Source organism: Pipistrellus hanaki (assembly GCF_964339955.1).
Source record: "Pipistrellus hanaki genome assembly, chromosome: 7".
Taxonomy (NCBI): Eukaryota; Metazoa; Chordata; class Mammalia; order Chiroptera; family Vespertilionidae; genus Pipistrellus; species Pipistrellus hanaki.
Window position 1 is genome coordinate 80,194,039 of NC_140509.1, and position 7,657 is coordinate 80,201,695.

Below are 7,657 nucleotides of genomic sequence, written 5' to 3' on the forward strand. Positions count from 1 at the left end.
GCCCCCACCAGAGTCATGCCTTTCCCTGAACCTGCCACCCCTGCCCTGGGACCAGCAGCCTGTACCAAGCTCTGCCCACCCTCTGCACATCACAGCGTCACCCCAGCCCCGCTACAGACGTTCTGGGCTCAGGACTAAAGTAATGAGTCCATTTGCTCCCTTCACTCAGGCGTGATTCTCCTGCGGGTGGGAGGATCTTAGGACCTGGTGGGAGCTCTGATGGACAGGAAGGCCCTTCCTGACACCTGACAGCTTGGGGAGGGTTGCAGACAATTTCCTTCTTCTCCTTTCTCTCGCAGCCTCTTACCTAGCAGCACACAGAACTCTCAGAATGACCGCCCAGCCCTGCCCTAGCATAGGGGCCCCTCAGTGGCTCAGGATCTGGGATGTGGAGGAGGTCGGCTGTCTGTCAGGTGATTACACCAGGGCTCAGCCAGGAATCCCAGGCCTCCTTCTAACCTTAAGGTTTGTCTTCTTAAGTAGTCCTTACTGTTCACCTCCCCCCATTACTGGGCCTTCCAAAGTCACTTTTGGGGAACTCCAGCCTTTTGAGTTGGGTCTGCAAGGCCTTCCACTTATCTTTCAGGGATTAGACCAGGCCCTCTCCTCTCAGCCCCCTGGATACTCCCTTCCCTGGACACATCACATGCAGCCGCCATGCTGCTCTCCCCTGAAAGTGACTACTGCCCATGCCCTGTGTGCCTCTGTCCCCGCTCCACCCACACTGGCCCCAAACACTCTCCCAAACAGAGACTCTGAGTCCGGACTGCAATCCCTAAACCCCTTCAGCATGTGCCCGCCTTAGCCTTGGTGTGGGCTTCTCCCGGTCCCACTGGCATCATCATGAGGAGACAGCAGCACTCAGGGCTGAGCTTGTGCAACTGATGGCTGCTAAGTGGCAACATGTGTTAGTCTCCTGGTCCAATTTCCAGGAGGAGAAGTTTAAGGAGGGTGGGGTCAGGGGTCAGGGGTCAATTCATCTTTCCTTGTCCTCACCTCATTCCATCTGTGCCTCATTTCCCACATAATTAAGCCCTCAGTACCTGTAAAGGCCCCAGCGTAAGATGCCAATGAAGATCAAGCAGGGGAAGATCACAGAGAGGATTGAAATGATGGGCGTGTTGGCCTTGGACGGGACTGTGGCTGTGGCTGTGGCATTGGGTGATGCAGCTGGAATGGAACACAAGAGTGACATCCATGCAGAACCCCATTCTACGGAGATGCCTCCTCAGCCCATGCTGTCCCGTGTAATCCTATGATGTAGACAGTTTCTACCCTCTACCTGTGTCAGCCATGGTGACCGATCCTGGGGTTGACGCAAACAGAGATGGGCTCACACAGCTAACGGGGGAAGCAGAGGCTACAGCAATCAGTCCAGCTGCGACCGAAGAGGAGGGGGCACATGAGGAAGGTGGTAGAGACTCCTAGCAGGAGCTGATTTGAGGTGGTGTTACAGGATTTCCAGAAATAGTCCAGGTGAGTCGAAGAAGACAAGTGAAGCTGAGAAGAGGCAATAGGACAAGGAAAAGGTCTGAAAACAGAACAATTACCACTTGTTTGCAGTCAGCAAGAAATGCACAGTGAGTGGTCCAAGGTTATATGAGGCAGAGAAGTGAGGAGGTGAGAAGCCCCAGGAGGGATCCCAGAACATATCTCTGGCCCTTATTCTCCAAAAAACCCCTCACCGTGGCGGATGGGTCACTTTCTCAAACCACACATAGTTTGAATGCCATTTCACAGCACCTACACCCTCATTTCCCTGTAGAATTACCTTGTGTGCTCAGAATTCCATCCTGGAGACACGAAACTTGTTTAAGCCAGTAAATACAGTCTCCAGCTGAGGTCTTAATGAGGAGATCGATCATATCTTTGTCATTTGCCAATATTTTCTTTAACAGTTTGCCTTTATCATGCAACACTGTCCAGTTTCCATTTTTGGAGTCCAAGAAGAGATACACCTGTCCATCGGATTCAAACTCTAAGGATGCGCTGGTTTGTCCATTGGATTCCTCCTTACACACCATGCTGCCCTGTAGGGAGAGAGGATCTGTCCCCATCCCCATGGGAAGAAGGTCAGCCATGGGTCTTGACAGAGCCTTTGTCCCCACCTGATGTCCAGCCCTTTGTTCCCCTCTTAGTTCCTGGTCCTGCTCTGTCCTCTGTGTCCACACTGGCTCCTGAGTCTCTTGGGTGGGACCACCTTCCAATATTTACATAAACACCATCGACCCCTAATCCTCCAACCCCGTTCTACCTCTACCCTGGGTTTTGTAAACTTACTGCCAGTAGCAGCAATCTCTGCTTTCCCATCAAGCAGTATCCTCTTGATATCTTCTATCAGGTATTTAACATCATCTCTCAGCTGGATTAAGGCCTGTTTGTCACTCATCTCCGGAACACTGATGTTGCTACCACAGGTATAATGAAAAAATGTGTTTCCATTGACTTGGCCTTGAATTTCACACCATGCTTGTCCATTAGGAGTGACTGTGAATTTAAAGGTCAGGAAGCGAGCACCTGTGAGGAGAAAATGCAGGGGAAGGTTGGAGTTGGAATAAGAGAACCCTAAGTGCCCTCCCCCATGTCTTAACAGCAAGGGAATGCCCCTGATGGCTGAGTGGCCCTTGTCCTGTCAGGGGCTTGGGCTTCCACTTTTTTCATTTTCCTAGAAAAGGATACATCTGTATGTAAGTAACTGCAAGTAGGAAAGCAGAGGGAGGGGCACAGCCTGGGAGGAATAATGGCTACCTCCTCCCCAGCACCACAGGGGGGGAGGTGGCCCTATACTCTGCTGTGAACACAGTCCCCAACCCCTGCTCACTCTGCTGCCCCAACTTCCCTGGGACTGGGGCAGTGGATTCCCAGCCTGCTTTGCCCCTGGCCCCTTCCCAAGAGCACCTTGGAGGGGAGTGTGGGCAGAAGAGGAGGCAGTGAGGATGAACATTCGGTGTTGGTAGCAGCAGCCATGACAGATGGCTAAGGATGAAACATGGAACAAAAAACAGCACAACTGTCCAGAGGTAGTGTGTGAACAGAGGAAAGATGGAACCTGAACGTTGTGGGGTGGGGAGGAGCAGAGGATGAGAGTGGGCAAGGCTAGCTCCTTGTTAGTGCCCCATGTGAGGGGAGGAAGCTGGAGGCCTGGAGTGGAAGCAGATGGGGTGGGGGTGGGCGGGCTCACATCCCTCCTGCCTTCTCTCCTGTGCCCAGGGGAGGGCGCTGTTCAACCTAGTGCAGGGCTAGGCACCTCTGGAAGGAGGAAAGGGTGTCAGCCGCCCCTGGTGAGATGGACACAGGTTTGTTGAGTCATCCTAGGGCCGAACAGCCCTATCCATGGCCACCGGTGCAGCTGCCAGGACAGCTGCGTGGGTATGTCAGAGTGAGATGGGGCTCAGGCCCCTTTAAGGCCAGGGAGCCCTCCCAGGCCCCCCCCCCCCAACGGGAAGCCAGAGGTAAGAGTGGGGAAGGGACCCCCTAAACCAGGAGCCCAGTCAGCAATCCTCCCACCACCCAGGGAGCAGGGACGCAGCAGGCATGGGGTGTGGCTGAGAGAGGTCAGCTTTGTCAGGAGGGGAATGCACAGGGTGAGGGGTGCTTTCCGAACCAAAGGAAAACTGCTCCCCTCGGGCCCCCAGGGCCCGGCTGGAGTGCCGTGCAGTGTGGGGCTCAGGTGGGTGGTGGCCACGGGCCGGGGCCATGGGGCGGAGCTGCCCAGGCCCAGGAAGAAACTGCTCCTGGGGAGGAACAATGGGCCGGTCACCTCTCCTTTTGGGAGGACCCCTGCGAGGTGCCCTCCTCTCCCTCCCTCTCCAGCTGTCCGGGTCTGCCCCTGCTTTTCTCCTGGGAGTCGCGGTGGTTTCCCGGGTCCTGGCGGGGCCCCTGTGTTTGCTCCCCTCCGGTCTGCCCGGCTCCCAGGTGCTGGCACTTGGCTGGCTCCAGATGACACTTCTGTCTTGTCTCAACCTGCCCGCCCCACCCAGCTCTGCCACCCCTGGGGCTGGCCTCTCTGCTCGCAGCCCAAGGGCTGGCTGGATTCGACGTGGACTCGCTCCTCTCCCCTTTTCCATGGAGCAGGTGGGGGGCGACGGCGGGGTGCGCTCCGGGCTGCCGACGTGGATGTGTTCTGTGCTGCAGGGAGCTACCTGGGCGCCGAGGGCCCGCGTGGCCCCGCCACCGGACCAGCCCGGAGCCCCGGGGAGGACTGTCCGCTCTGAGGGCTGCCGTGCTAGGGGTGGGAGGGGCTCGTCAGCCATCCCCGGCCCCTCGCCCGGGACCATTAGTGACAACCGCAGGCGCACCCCCACCCCCGCCTGGAAAGAGGCGGCCGCGGGGCAGACGCCCGGGGACGGGAAGGCGCCCAGAGAGAGGACCGCCGAGGGGAGGCTCCCGAACCCCACCGAGGGCGCCCTCCCCACCCTCCCTCAGTCCGGTTCCTCCGAATGCCGGTCCCTCGCCCCGGACCCCTTCCCCTTCCCACTCACAGCCGGGAGCAGCGGGTTCCCACAGCAGCAGCAGCAGCAGCAGGCAGACCGGGCTGAGCCGCTCCATGTCTCCACCACAGCACGAGCGCTCACTCCCGCCTGCTATTTAGACGAAGAGTAGGCCCCGCCCCTGATGACGCTCAAAGAGGGCAGGCTTGAGCTTGCGAAATCTCAAATGAGATTGCGGAATCTCAAATGCGAATCTCGAATCTCGAATCTCAGATGCGAATCTCGAATCTCAGATGCGAATCTCAGAATCTCAAATCTAGAGCAGATAGATAAAGTGCCAAGAGCAGGCAGACCGCAGGTTATTTAAATATTTTACAGAGAGAAAGGGAGAGAGTTAGAGAGCTAGAAACGTCGATGAGAGAGAAGCATTGTCCAGCTGCCTCTTGCACACCCCCTACCAGGGATGTGCCCGCAACCAATGTACATGCCCTTGACCGGAATTGAACCTGGGACCTTTCAGTCCGCAGACAGGCGCTCTACCACTGAGCCAAACCAGTTCCTCGCTTTTAAAGAGTTTTGGCGCGTCCCTAAGTGTCCGAGCACCCAGCCAGCCAATGGGAGTGAGTGTGGGGGGGCGGAGTCTAGGGGACTTCTAAAACCTAGCCAATGGGAGTGAGTGTGGGGGGGCGGAGTCTAGGGGACTTCTAAAACCCAGCCAATGGGAGTGAGTGTGGGGGGGCGGAGTCTAGGGGACTTCTAAAACCCAGCCAATGGGAGTGAGTGTGGGGGGCGGAGACTAGGGGACTTCTAAAACCCAGCTGCCCAGAGAAGTAAAAACTGCTCCTCCTCCTGAGTGGTGCGCTCCCCTCCCTCCCTCTCGAGCTGTCCTGGTCTGCCCCTCATTCCTCCCCCAGTGGCGAAGGTTTCCGGGTCCTGGCGACGCCCTCGCGTTGGAGAAGGTAGAGACTGGGCAGTATTAACTCACTGGCTCTCCTGTTGGGAGGAAGCATGCTTACTGAGTGATCCATTTCCCCACAGCCAGCCCTCACTTCAGATCTCACAGATGCTTGTCACAAAAATAAAACACCGTTTTCACATCCATTAGCTACTCTAGGGTTTTCTCTTCACGGCTGCTTCACCCCATGCTCTCCAGACAGGACTGCAGGCAGGCACGTGACCGCCCTTCCCGTCCCGTAGCGGGCCTTAGGTCATTAGCTTTTTTGATTCCTCATTTTTTAAAATATATTTTATTGATTTTTTACAGAGAGGATGGGAGATAGAGAGCTAGAAACGTCGATGAGAGAGAGAAACATCGACCAGCTGCCTCTTGCACACCCCATACAGGGGATGTGCCCGCAACCAACGTACATGCCTTTGACCGGAATTGAACCCTGGACCTTTTAGTCCACAGGCTGACGCTCTACCGCTGACCCAAACCGGTTTCAGCGGATTCCTCATTTTTTGAATTCTATTCCTAGTATCTGTTCATCCAATACTTATATTCAATTGTTTGTCTAGACCAGGTTTTCACACTTTCTTCTGCCTGAATCCTTTCAAGGGCTAAGTGTTGAGTCTTTTTCTGGAAGATTCTTCAGAGCAGAAAATATGATTCTGCTGTTGCTTACTGGATAGACAAGTGTAGGCTCATTTGGGGAGCACTGTAGATCACTATTAAGGAAAGGCTTATCTGGTGGATACGCCACATATGAAGATGAGGAATGGCAAAGCATACCTCTATTAGACCTCGATGGTTCAGCTAAGATGTTTGAGAACTAAGACCCAGAAGTCACAGAGACCAGAGATCCATGCTGCCCAGCAGACCTCCACAGCCCTGGTTGGGTTCTTGTGCTGTCCTTCCAGATCAGAGAGCCACCCACCATGGGCAACGCCAAGCGTATCCCCCGATGGAAGGGGCTCCCTTGCTTGAGGTGGCTCAGGAAGCCTCTGCCTGCCAGGAAACCACACACCCCAGATCTGTCCTCTTTGTCCATGAGGCCAGGACTCGGCATCTGTCAGTCTATGACCAACACTGGGACATGCCAGGCAGCGAGGGGAAGAAAAGGTCCAGATGCCAGAGGATTGGCAGAAACATTTCCGGATTCTGTAGGGAGAAGGTAGAGTGTGTAGGGTCTGATCCTGCGAAAGCTGAGGAAGAGAGAACCCTGAGAATGTTGGAGAAGGGAGAGTTAACAATGATGGGTCATGGAATTTAGCATGGCTCTCAGAGATGGGGCTAATCTTCTAGTCGGATGGGTCCTTGGAGTCTGAAGACAGGGGTTGAGCACACACCATGGAATAGGAAACCCAGAACTTATGAGACAGGTTGGACCGGGGTGTGACTGACATCCTCCCTGGGCATTGGGAGCATCATCATGGCTGCCTGTTGTTGAAGTGGTGCATGGGGACAAGGGGCGGGCAATGAATATAAATCTGTCCAGATCCTTCTCATAGAGGTATCACTGCGTTCACAGATCCAACAAAGAAGGTGAGTGGGGGAGGGAGAGAGATCACTGGGAAGTCACTGTGTTGGGTGGGGAAATTGGAGAAATCATAAGATTCTCATTGGTTAAGTCCCAGAACATCTGTTGGCATCTAAAGCATCAGGGTAATGTTTGAGACCAATACAAGATGCCTGCTCACTGAAGAGTGACCCTTGCATTCTCTGTTTCCGCAAGCAGTTCTAGGAGATTCACTGGTAATGTTTACCTCATAACATGGAGGAACAGTGAAATGCTATGGATTCTCTGCTGGGTTATAAAACAAATCTCCATATCTCAAACAATTAAAAATGGAACTGCCATATGATCTAGCGATTCCACTTCTGGGAATATATCCAAAGAAACCCGAAACACTGATTGGAAAGAATATATTCACTCCCTAGGTTCATTGTAGCATTATTTACAACAGCCAAGATCTCAAAGAGACCCAAGTGCCCATCAATAGATGAGTGGATAAAACTGCTCTGGTGCATTTAAACAATGGAATCCTAATTGGCTGTAAAAAACGGTAGGAAATCTTACCTTTTGCAACAGCATGGAGGGACCTGTCGAATATTATGCTAAGCGAAATAAGCCAGTCAGAGAAAGACAAATACCATATGGTCCCACTTATAGGTGGAATCTAAAGAATAAAATAAGGAGGAGGCTCCTCTGGTCCCTCCTCCCTCCTGGAGTCCTGGGCTCCACTTCCTCCATATGCCCCCAGATATACACACTCTGACACGCGCC